This window comes from Mesoplodon mirus (genome assembly GCF_964341445.2).
Source record: "Mesoplodon mirus genome assembly, chromosome: 14".
Classification (NCBI taxonomy): Eukaryota; Metazoa; Chordata; class Mammalia; order Artiodactyla; family Ziphiidae; genus Mesoplodon; species Mesoplodon mirus.
This window is the reverse complement of record NC_138990.1, coordinates 67,776,928-67,789,968: the sequence shown is the minus strand read 5'-3', so window position 1 is coordinate 67,789,968 and position 13,041 is coordinate 67,776,928.

Here is a 13,041-nt window from a genome sequence, read left to right as displayed (position 1 = left end):
GAAAAAAATGCTAACTTTTTCAATGTTTATTACCTGAACTTCCAATTACTTGAAGAAAATCACAAACTTCTCTAAAATTAAAGGTAGGCACAGCCCCCAAATCATATTTTTACCCATGCAATTCAGATACATAATTATATGGGAAGTAGTTATTTTTCCAATTACAAGTTTTGTTACCCTTCTAGTGTTTAAATTCGGAGTGATCTTGCAGAAGATCTGGTGATTTTTGTGGCCCTATACAAGATGATCTTGAGTATTGTGTTCATACTACCTGGCTGAGTCAAATAAAGTGAATTGTTATAGCCAAATTTTGTCTACCTAGCAAAATTGAAGGAAATAGCATTACCTGTGAGATAGATAATTTTAATAGTGTAATCCCTTAATTGCCATCTTTACTATCGTAAACAGCCAGAATGAGATTCCTAAGTTATTGATTGCATTGATGGACACTTAACACCCTATTTCCTGAATTGTGATTCTCTTGGCTTTGTGCTTAGTTGTCTCTCTACTTTTCTCTCTCTCTCTTTCTGTGTGTGTGTGTGTGTGTGTTTTCTCTCTGGTTCTTTCTCACTCTCCTCCCTATTTTTGAACTTCTATTGAGTAAAAACTATAAGCATAGGGTTAGGAATAATTTACTTGCCAATCACATACATAACACTTGCTATGTGCCCCTATTCTAAGTGTTTTTAAAAAGAGTAATATATTTAATTCAGCATAATCCTTACAACAATTATATGAAGTAGGGCTTATTTTAATTGTCATTTTACAAATGAAGAAACTGAAGATCTAAGAAATTAATTAAAAGGCAATAGGGGGCTTCCCTGGTGGCACAGTGGTTGGGAGTCCGCCTGCCAGTGGGGGGGACACGGGTTCGTGCCCTGGCCCGGGAGGATCCCACATGCCGCGGAGCGGCTGGGCCTGCACGTCCAGAGCCTGTGCTCCGCGATGGGAGAGGCCTGCGTACCGCAAAAAAAAAAAAAAAAAAAAAAAAAAAAGGCAATAGGTAGTGAGAGATTAGGAATGCAAATCAAGTATATCAGCTTTCAAGGCCATTGCTATTTTCATTATGCAGTGTAACTTTTAAAATAAACTGATATCTTGGATTTATCTCATATAAACATATAAACAGGGTCATGAGTTATGTTGTAGACAGTTCCCTAAGGGAATAATTCTAAGTCACTATTTAATTAAACCAGTAACTCTACTAGCTTGTTAACCATTGTTTGTCGATTTATTCCTAAAACTACCATTTATTTCTACTCCGTTAATTGCAGATTTTGACAAATTTGGTTCTGGCTATTTCTACTTTTACCTGTTTTTGAGTATAAAGTATCATGGACGCCAATATGTAGTAGGTATTTGACAAAGTTTTCTACAGGATTGGGTGTGCCTTTGGAGCAGGGGTGGGAGATGATAGCTTCATTTCTCTATCCAGTGCCATGTTTAGACATGGGGGGAGTCACAGTAAACATAAATCATATTGATCAATGAAATATTTTTTAAACTCTTGACAGTTTCTTTTCTATATTATTATCCATTATTTATTTATCAACACATTTTATAATTATTATGAATCTAAATAATTTTATTCTCATCCTAGAGTGCTCACATTATTAAGGGACATTCAAATCATCAGCAAAATCTATACTGATAAGTTTTCCTTCCACTAAGAAACATTAAAATGGTTATTGTATTTGATTTTTTATTCTAATGGCAACCAAGAAAAAAATGAAAATTTTCTTCTAAATTAACAAAACATATTAAGCCATTGAGAGCTGTACTTAAATTTGGGAGAAATACTTTACTGTTAAATTGGAATATTTGTGCAAAAGCAAAATGTTACACTACTCTGCATTTTCCCTAATAATAGATTTACTTGTATCTGTGAAGAGTATGTGCAAGATGAAGATATGGTGACTGAACTGACAAGAATTAGGGGACACACTCCAAATGCAAAGAAATGAAAGGAGTTCTGGACAGGGAGCAAGAAGACCTGTGTTCTCAGTTCTACCACTAGTGAGTAGTTTGCTATTTAAGTCGTTTTATTCTTTTCCACCTGAATATCATTTTTTTTTTAACAGTGAGAGGTCAATGACACAAATTCTCTTAAAAATGTATTCAGTTCTATCAGTAGCACTCTTTGAGATGCTTTGGAATTAGGTTTTGAGTGTGTGCAAAATTGTGTTACTTATTTCAATCCCTGAGAAAATCTATTCCATAATATCTGTTCACACAAAAGATCAATTTAGTCATTGCACGAGCTTGTGTTATTTGCCTAGAGATTCTGGCCTTTCAACAAACTTAAGCTGGAGGGTTGAACAAATGACTTGATTTCAGAGAATCTCACAGTTTCCTTAACTACAAATTGGGGAGATTAATGTTTACTTACTTGCTAAAGTATTATGTGGATTAGTTAACAGAGGAAGAGCATACATTTTGGAGTCCCACAGTTTCTATTCTTTCTTCTTGATCCCTTGTTTTAGATAATTTCTATCTTGAATAAGCTTTATTTCTTATCTGCCAAGACTGCTTATTTCAGAGTCTTTTATTTATTGCTTTAATACTTTAGAAGGTCCAACTTACTCGATGAATAGCCAACACCCTGATCCTCCTGCTGTTTTATTACTTTAGAAATGGAAATTTATTAACATGCTTTAATATTAATTCGGAATACCTCTGATAGTTACCTCTTTTTAACATTATTCCTTTTGTTGGTTAAAATAGGACTCAAAAAGAAATTACAGGAAACATTTGAATTTTTCCTTAGCCCTGTTATGAACACATGTGAAATGCCTTGCTAAGCTACTAATTAAAGTAAAATGAGCAATTAGAGCAATCATGTGTGTGTTTTGTTGATAGTCTGTTGTTGACTAAAGAACATCCAAGGTTAAGTAGCTCCATAGTAAAGAGACAAAATAATATAGTGTTTGAAACCACAGATAGGTTCTGTGATCATATAGAACCTCCTTCCAAACTGAACGTGTCTCTTTTTATCTGTACGACCTGGGTAAAGGTCTTTACTTTTCTAGGCAGGGCTCTTTGTATGCAATATTCAGATATTAATAATTTTCTACATATAGATGGTAGAAACATTAAATCAAATATCCTAAGAATTAAGAATAATGCTTAATGCATAGGAGATGCTGAATGTTTTTTGGCAACTAGTATTATTATTGTTGCAATTGCATTATTCCGAGAAATCCTGTATGATAAGACTTAATGATTTTGAGGCTGAAAATAATGCTTCTGTGTTTTTTGATATCAAATGGGCCTCCTAGAAAAGCTCAGCTTTGTAAATTATCTGGGTCTTGTGTGTAACAGTTTTAGTGTCTAATCCAGTAGAGAGAGACAGAACCTCGAGCAGGATGCAGAACACTAACCACTCTAGACCTCCACCTGGATGTTGATCTCAATGATTCAGAACATACTTTTCAGTCTATTTGTTCCCTACTGTGTTGTTTTGTATCCATGAATATTCTCTGACTTACCAGAAATTGAACATGGAAAACAAGGGAAAATATACATCACAACTTGCCATGTTTTCTTTACTTTTGTAAAGTCAGGAATAAAAATATTCTTTGTATGGTTAATGATGTATTCAAATATGTTACCATTAAATTAAAGGCAGACACTTTCAATTTAATAGCAGGGAGACACATATATCTGACAGTTTGTAATGTGTCCTCTATAATGTGTAGAATAATGAAAAGTTCCAAACAGTACCTAAATATTTTTGACAGACTGGTCATATATGAGATGTTTACAACTATTGTTTTAACATTTATTGTTTAGGACATATAATTTATCTTACACTCTGCTATGCTGTGCTGCATTATGTTGTATGTCATAGCACACTGATCTACACTGCTTTACTTACAATTCCAAAATTCAAAAAGGCCCATAAACCAAAAATTTCTACATAATTATTCAACAGATTCATTTGATGGCAAACTTGAAAGATGTGAGGTTCTTCGTCCTTATTTTTCCTACTTGGTGTAGCTCTTCATATATTTCACTGCAGAGACATTATGGGGTTTGACTATGTAATAGATGCTATGGGGATATTATATAATACATAGTTATATGCATGTATCACCTTTCTAAAATCTGAAGAATTCTGAATCCCTGTAACATACCTGGCCCTAAGTATATTAGATAAAGTATTAGGGACCTCTATCAAGGATCATACTATGATAACTAAACTTTAGAAGATTAAGTGAAATAAATAGCCAGTGTCATTAAAATGAGAAGTTCAAGGGCTAACTTCTCTGTTTACTTGTATGTCCTATGTTTCATGCCCCCAAAGTTCATCTGTTTTGAACAACAGAAGACTCAATTCTACTTGTGTAATTTTGTTAAAATGGCCCCAAACTGTCTATATTCATATAATTTCCTGATCAAAAATAGTGTAAAGTTGCCTTTCCATAGTCAATATCATCTAACACTTCTCCAAGAAGCTTGTCAATCTTTCCATAAAACAAAAATGTCACTCTTCTTTCTCTCAGGTGTTAAGATAAAGTCCAAAGGGTGCTGCTTACTGAAAAAAGTTGAAACTACATTCCATCTCCCCCTGATGATTTGTCTTGCTCTTGCTTTATTGGGCATGTGGATACCCCATGTGCCAAAGGAAGTGATAGATAAAACTATGAATGATGTGTATAGACATCATATTTGTCATAAGCATTTATCATCTTCTCAGGAGTAAAACAATATATATTCATTATATCAGCAATTTCTTTCCAAATAAACTGTGTTTGCAATGAGGACTGGTGTTGTAGCAGTTAATTTTAACCTTTCTGGTATCCAACCTTCTCCGACCTTTATTATTGAAATATGAGTCAACACTGAGCTATATCTGTTATGCATTAATACAGCCCAGGAACTGGCATGAGCTTCTATAGCTGCTCATGGAGTAGGCTAGATTAGCCCAGACTTCAGTGGATGAATTGGAAGCTCTAGATGTAAGCTGAAAGCAAAAATAGGACGTGTCCAAAATAGGAAATTAGTTAAATAAATAAATTATGGTAAATCCTTGTGATGTAGCAATGTACAATTGTTAAGAACTATAATACAAAACACAGTATATTTAAAGATGGAATATTCCCCCAAACCAGAAGCCCCATATGTGAGGTTCACAACTGCATTCTTCTTTTCCCTAACAGATATCACCACTTTTCAAAATATCTTGAAAAATGATGTTCCCCTACTTGCAAACTAACAAGTTAGCCTGCTACAGTTTTGTGGATTCTTGAAGAAGACAAAAGATTATTAGGAAAGAAAAAGGTACTGTCTTACTATGACAGAGTAGGCAACATGAACTTCATGTTCCCATTATCTCACCTTTCTTTCCGAGTCCCATAGAAGTGATGTGGATGCTGGAAAGAAGTTACATGTGCAGTGGCTTTACCTTTCAGCTTAATAATTCTGAGCTCAGGAAACTACAGTACTTTGAGGGGATTGCTGGGAAACCTGCCCAACTTTTGCTTTAGTGGGAAACATTATCTGTATTACTCTTGGTAGCAAACAAATCTGTCCTCTGCCCCAGAGGCAGCTACTATCTCTATCTTTCAAGGCTGACTACTATGCAAACCTCCTTGAAAACATTCCAGAATAAAAACTGTCAATGCTTATGCTCAGAAGACATACAAAAACAAGGGAGACATATAGAGACTGTCTTCTGACACCAATAAGTTAATTTTTTCTCAACAGTTGTCCTGCTTTATTTCTACTTTCTAAACCTAACTGATGGATCTCTAAACAATACATAGTTTCTTTCTTTTGAAATTCAAATTAACGGAACATTCAGTACTTTTTTTGTTATGCTGTTTTAAATCCACTTTAAATTTGAGAATTACCCATGTCAATATACGAAGCTATAGCCTATTCATTATCATTGCTGTATAATATTCCATTCTTTGAGTGTGTCAGAACTTATCCATTCCTTGCATTTATCCATTTGGCTTATTTTCAGTTTTTTGTTTATATGAAAATATTACCATAAACAGTCTTTTACAAGTCTCCTAGTACATGTATTCAAGAGTTTCTCTACAGCATTTTAATAGGAGAGGGCGTGTTAAAACTGTTTAGACATGTAATGAACATTACTAGATACTGCAGTAATTGTTTTCCCAATGGGTTGAATTTTGAAAATATTTTTACTTTTTATTAATGTTCATTATTTGAACACCTACAGTGGGTGGAGATTTCAGGTGCTTAGCATTTTTGCCAAAACATGGTATTCCTGCTCATTTCTTTTGCCCATATTCTATGATTTTTTCTTATAGATTCATCAGAATTCTTCACATTTTCTTGGTACTAATTAATGGTCAATAATATATTTGCAATTATAGTCCTCAGTTCATGGGTTGCCTTTTCGTCTTCATTTTCTTTTCATCTTTGAATTTCATCTTCTAAATGTTTGTTGTTGATGTACAGAAATGTAACTGAGTTTTGTATATTGCTTTTATACCTATTAAACTGCTAGTTTTAACTGTTTACCTATAGTTTCTTCTGGATTTTCTACACACATATAATTTATGCTATTATCTATGATAATGACAGTTTTTAAAATTGTTTGCTAGTTTTTAATAGCTTTGTTTCTTATTTTCTTTTTATTAGACTGTCTTGAACATTCTGTATGGTATAGAATAGAAGGGTAATAGTGGGCATCATCACCTTTTTCCTGAATTTGAAGAAAATACTTCCAGCATTCATACTTTGTTCTTGTAATTTTAGCAGTTTTTTTCATAAATAGCCCTTAGGTAGTTTATAGAACTTTCTCCTTTTTATAGGTTGCTAAAAGTTTTATTTATGTTTATTTTTTATTTTTATTTTTGTCAAGAATGTAAGCTCCCAGATGGTAGGAATTTTCATTTATCTGTTTTGTTCATTGGTACATATTCAATGCTTGGAAGAGTGACTGGCATATAGTAAATGTTGAACTGGATGTTGAATTTTATACACTTTTTTCCTGCATTTATTTTGATAATCATATAAATCTTTACATCAATCTACCAGTATACTGAATTATATTATTATGTTTTCTAATGTTAAACCACCCTTGCACTTCTAAATTTTCCTATAGGGGAGTGGATGCTAGGAGGTATGGCAGATATAGCTTGGCTATACAAATTCTGTAGCAAAATACATTCTTTTTTACCAAGAATGATATGGCTTCAAGCTGATACTATCATTTTAAGGTATAATAATATTTTCTCTTTTTTCCCTCAGTTTTTCGATGCTGAAAGGTAGAATATGGGGCAGTATGTTACTGTAAAAAAAATGAAAATGTATTCACTGTCTTCTCAGTATTTAGTTTCCAAATCAGTGCATGAAAAGATGGACTTACGGGGTAAAGTTTAAAACTGCAATTCTATCAATCAGTGCGCTAGAAGTAGCTGTAACACACATCAGCTATGCAGAGAAAGTAAATGATATCGTTTGTCTTAAAGGGGGATGTGTATTAAAACACCCTAAAGTTATATCTTCAGTTCATCTTGTTCCCTATTAATAAAGTATCAGAAAAAATAAAATAACCTAAATTTACTGTGCCCTATTAATAATTTTGCTGCATACTTTTTTCATTCCAAACCTGAAATTATAAATGGTCTTGCTGTTGAGGTTTCTTTATTTCTTCTGATAAGCTATATGGCATTTCTTATGTCTAATAATTTCTTAGAACATTTACTGAATTGTTTTCCCTTTGAATGTTCCTGTGTCTGGTTATGTTCTTGCATTTATGAATAGAAACCAGATCTTTCCCTTGCTCTGTAACTCCTGGAGATAAAAGATGCATCAGAATGTAGTAATCCTTTAACTGCTTACATGGCAAAATATATATGTTACCCACATACACACAAATGGACTCTCTGACTTATTTCCCAGGCACTTTATCAGGGAAGTGTTTCTAAATTCAATATTTACAAATTTAATTAGCTTTTCAGCAAATGAAATCTATGATATTATTATTGCTTACTACTTTTATTTTAATAACAGATTCATACCAGCAGCATGTGTTTATTTAACATTAGCATTGGTTAATTATAGAAAGAAGAATAAAACTAGACTATACATGACATCACTTTTTCCTAAATGTTATATAAAAACTAATCTGTAGCAAATGCAAATGATTCTTGTATAATTTCTTTGGCCCTGATTAAAATTTGTGATGTGATTATTAATTTTTTAAAAATGATCATATATGTTTGACAAAAAGTCCTTCAGAGATACTATAAGTTCGGGCAATCCTAACCACGGACAGAATATCAAACTGGGTGACACATTTCTTTTACCAATTCATCACTTACATCACACTCTATGTCCTTTCCATGTTCTAATCCCTAAGTTTCACTGCTTCTCTCTGTCTGGACCCAGCTCTCCTGCTTCCCCATTTACCCTGGCAAAGCCTGCTTATGTCTCTTATTCATATTTGGATAAGGCTGATTGTATTTGATATCATTTTTCTTGGAGATATTTGCATTTAGTAGAGACCTATGACTTGTGTGCCCAATGTTTTCCCTTTTCAACAAAATGTTGGCTATGCAAAAGTCTATTCAAGGTACATTCAGCTTTCTGTACTCCCTGGTCACCACTAACAGCTGGAAGGGTAAAGTGCAGAAAAAAGCATCCTGTAAAAGCATTTTCAAGCTGAACTGCAATGACAGGAATGTTTCTGAGATACCTTGTTTGAAAGATGGGAAGACTGATGATGTAAGATCTTTACAATATTTCACTGTCAGTTTCATTTACAATGACACCAAGTATAATTTATTTGTCCCCTCTCTAGGAGCAACATCATTTAAGCAAAATTTCTCTCCCACTGGTAATCAAATATTTCTCCTGAACACTATTCTCAAGGGTGGTGATAGAGAATATGTAGTTGGCTCAGTAATATTGATTTGGGAAGGAGGCAGGGCAAAATGTTGATTGAATCTTTTATACTTTTCCTTTGATATCCTCTCTCCTAAAACATCTTGCTTAAGATTCTATGAAGCGCTCCAATGACTCCAGCAATGGTCTAGAAAATAAAGTTAAATTTCTGTGCAAATTTCAATTGTCAGATAGTTGCTGCCAATAGTGAAACTGAGCAGGACCCTGTGGGACCATCCCGGGGTCAGACCCCAGGTGTTCCCAACCTCTTGTTTGTGAGAAAGCTTTAGTGTCCTAGGCCTTCCCCGAGTTCCAAAGAGCAAATCCAATCAGAGAAGTGAGAAAATGCAGAAACAAAGGAAAACAGTCAAGCAAGACAAAATAATAGTAGTTTAGTCATAAAACAAAGTCAAGTACCTTTAGTTCCTACTCAAAGTCTACAGATAATATCCTGAGCCATATCCTTGAGTTGTTTTGCCGATACTAAAACAGCCACCAGGTGGAAGAAGTTAACTGCATGCTGACCACCAACACTTAGATCCTAGGCTGGTTGGAACTAGAAGGTTAATGATTGAAATTCCCAAAACATCACCCTGTTACCTCACCATCAACCAGTCAGAGAATTGTGCCCAAGCTGATCACACACCCTGCAAACCTCTCCCTTGCCCTGCCTTTAAAAACATTTCTGGAAAGCAAATGGGAAATTCCAGGTTTTTTGAGCAGGAATTGCCTGTTCTCCATGCTTGGCCCCACGTTAGGTGCCTTGCAATAAACGCTGTACTTTCTTTCACCCCAACCCGGTGTCAGTAGATTGGCTTTGCTGCTCATTGGGTGAGCGGACCAAAGTTTGTTTTGGTAACTATAGTGCATCATAAGAAGTTTTCTGAGACTGCATTCACACTCTGCAAGAGTACTAGGATCAACAACTTATGTCCACCATGGGTGAAAGCAGGAGACAGTTAATGTGACAAATTACTACTGGCTTTGCTGGATTATATTTGAATACCAGACAGAATTATAGCTTGGTGATCTGTTTGGGGGACATGGTCTTTGGTCTTTATTGCTAACAAATTATTGAGAAATTCCAATGGTTTTGAAACAAATTATTTCCTTTATTATTTTTTTGCATTTTTGATTTGGAAGTTTTGCCCTGGTCACAGAATTTAATGAACTAAATAATTGTGGAAGTGCTCCTGGGAATTAAGAAATAGAAAGAGTGCATGGAGGTCAACTTGCTTTGTATTCAATTAAATAAATCTGGCTGAATCATAAAGTAAAAATATAAAATCAAATATTACTTTTACTCAGTATATCAGTGTAGGTCTATATACTTTCAAAGCACTTATCTATTATATGTTTAATTTTTTTTCCAGTTTTATTGAGTGTTAATTATATTTGTCATGTTATACATTACACATCCCTAGTGCTTATTTATCTTATAACTGGAAGTTTTTACCTTTTGACTTCCTTCATCCAATTCCCTCTCCCCCCATTCTCCATCTCAGGTAACCACAAATCTGATCTATTTTTCAATGAGTTTATTTGCTTGTTTGTTTTTGAAATATAATTGACCTACAACACAATGTTAGTTCCTGTTATACTACATAGAGATTTGGTATTTCTATACATTTCAAAATGATCACCACTGTAAGTCTAGTTACAATATGTCACCATACAAAGATATTACATAGTTACTGACCATATTCCCCAAACTCTACATTTCATATCCCTGTCTCATTTATTTTGCAACTGGAAGTTTGTACATCTTAATCTTCCCTCACTTGTTTCTTTCCTCCCCCTCGCCGCCCCACCCACTGCAACCACCTGTTCTCTGTTTCTGTTTTGTTATGTTTGTTCATTTGCTTTGTTTTTTAGATTCCACATATAAGTGAAATCATGCAGTATTCGTCTTTCTGTCTGACTTACTTCACTTAGCATAATACCCTAGGTCCATCCGTGTTGTCACAAAAGGCAAGATTTCATTCTTTTTTATATGGCTGAGTAATATTCCATTGTGTGTGTGTGTGTGTGTGTGTGTAATCTTCTTTATCCATCCATCTATTGATGGGCACTTGGGTTGCTTCCATATCTTGGCTATTGTAAGTAATGCTGCAATGAACATATGGGTACATATATATTTTCTAATTAGTGTGTTTTTTTTTGTGCAAAATGTCTATTCAGATCCTCTGCCTGTTTTTAATTGGGTTGTTTGTTTTTTTGATATTGAGGTGTAAGAGTTCTCTGTATATTTTGGATATTAACCCCTTATCAGACATATCTTTTGCAAATATCTTCTCCCATTCAGTAGGTTGCCTTTTCATTTTGTTGATAATTTCCTTAGCTGTGCAAAAGTTTTTTAGTTTGATGTAGTCCCACTTGTTTACTTTTGCTTTTGTTGCCCTTGCCTGAAAAGACAGATCCAAAAAATATGACCAGTGACAAAGATCATACTGCCTATGTTTTCTTCTAGAAGTTTTATGGTTTCAGATCTGACACTTAAGTCTTTAATCCATTTTCAATTTACTTTTGTGCATGGTGTGAGAGAGTAGTCCAGTTTGATTCTTTTGCATGCAGCTGTCCAGTTTCCCCAACACCATTTATTGAAGAGGCTGTCTTTTCCCCATTGTATATTCTTGCTTCCTTTGCCATAGATTAACTGCCCATATCATGTAAGTGTGGATCCATTTCTGGGCTCTCTATTTTGTTCCATTGATCTTTGTGTCTGTTTTTGAACCAGAACCATACTGTTTTGATGACTGTAGCTTTATTGTATAGTTTGAAATTGGGGAGCATGATACCTCCAGCTTTGTTCTTCTTTCTCATGATTGTTTTGACTATTTGGGGTCATGTGTGTTTCCTTATAAATTTCAGAATTATTTGCTCTAGTTCTGTAAAAAATGTCATTGGTATTTTGGTTATCATTTGGTTACCATTACTAGATGTTTAAAACTTTTAATCCCAATAATGGCCCCTTGAGATACAGAAGGGGAGTGCTAGTCTTCCTACTTTATGCATGAAACTGCATACACAGAAAATCAGTGATTGATCATAGACAAGAATTCAGGTATCCAACCTTAAAAAGTAATGATATTTCTATTATACTACTTTAACTTCCATTAAATTATGTAAAGACAAGGTGGGATACCTAATGTGAGTTACTTACATGTCAGACACTCTAGTAGTAGCTATATAAGAATTATCTCCTTTAATTCTTACCCTAACTCTCTGAGGTTGTTGATAATTATTGTTATTTTATGAACTTTATGAATAAGGGCACTAAGATTCAGAGAGGTTAATTAACTTGCCCAATGAAAACAACTAGTATATGGCAAAGCTAGTGCCAAAGACTACTACTTTTCAGAGATATTATATAACCTTCCAACTGATTCATGGTCATCCAAATTTACCCCTTTCCTAAGTTGCTGGCTGTTTATGACCTCTCCTGTGACTTCTCTTTGCAGCTTCTCTCTGTCAAGTATTATCTAGATGCTGGCATTGGCCACCAAGATAGTAATTATACTTTATTAGTGGCTGAGGTGGTGCTATGCCCATGAGTCATATCTTGTTTAAAATTCAGTGAGATTATAAATTTAAAATTGTAAATACCTCATCTAGGGTCTAAAAAAATTGAGTGGATTTTACATAATTAAGAACATTGTGGAATTTCAATCTCACTTACTATAAAATATATCTATAATTTAGAATTAAACAAGATTATACATTTAAAATATCAGACAAGATGCCAGGCACATAGTAGGTCTTTTCCCTTTCTTTTTATTCTCCACCTGCCTTTTAAGGATTCTGAATAATAAGTTCTATGTATTGTTTGTTATTTGAGCTGTTTCTTTTTTCTTTTCTTTTGTTTCTCTAAACAAAGACAAAATCTAACATTTACCATATTCTCTAGTATGAAGTCATTGTATAAATTCTCTTAACAATAAGCAATCTCTCTGATAAATTTGATCTTGAGATTCTTCCAAAAATACTTTTTAGAAAATGTGGAATGCTAGTGTTCTTTTCACAAAAATAGAAAATTTACATTTTTTGAAAACATTCAGTACAGCCATGATGGAAGGCACTTTTTAAAAGATATGAATCTTCTATTTGATTTACAATTCTAACTCAATCTTTGAGACTCATTCCATTATGGGTTTGAAAATGTGACTGAAATTT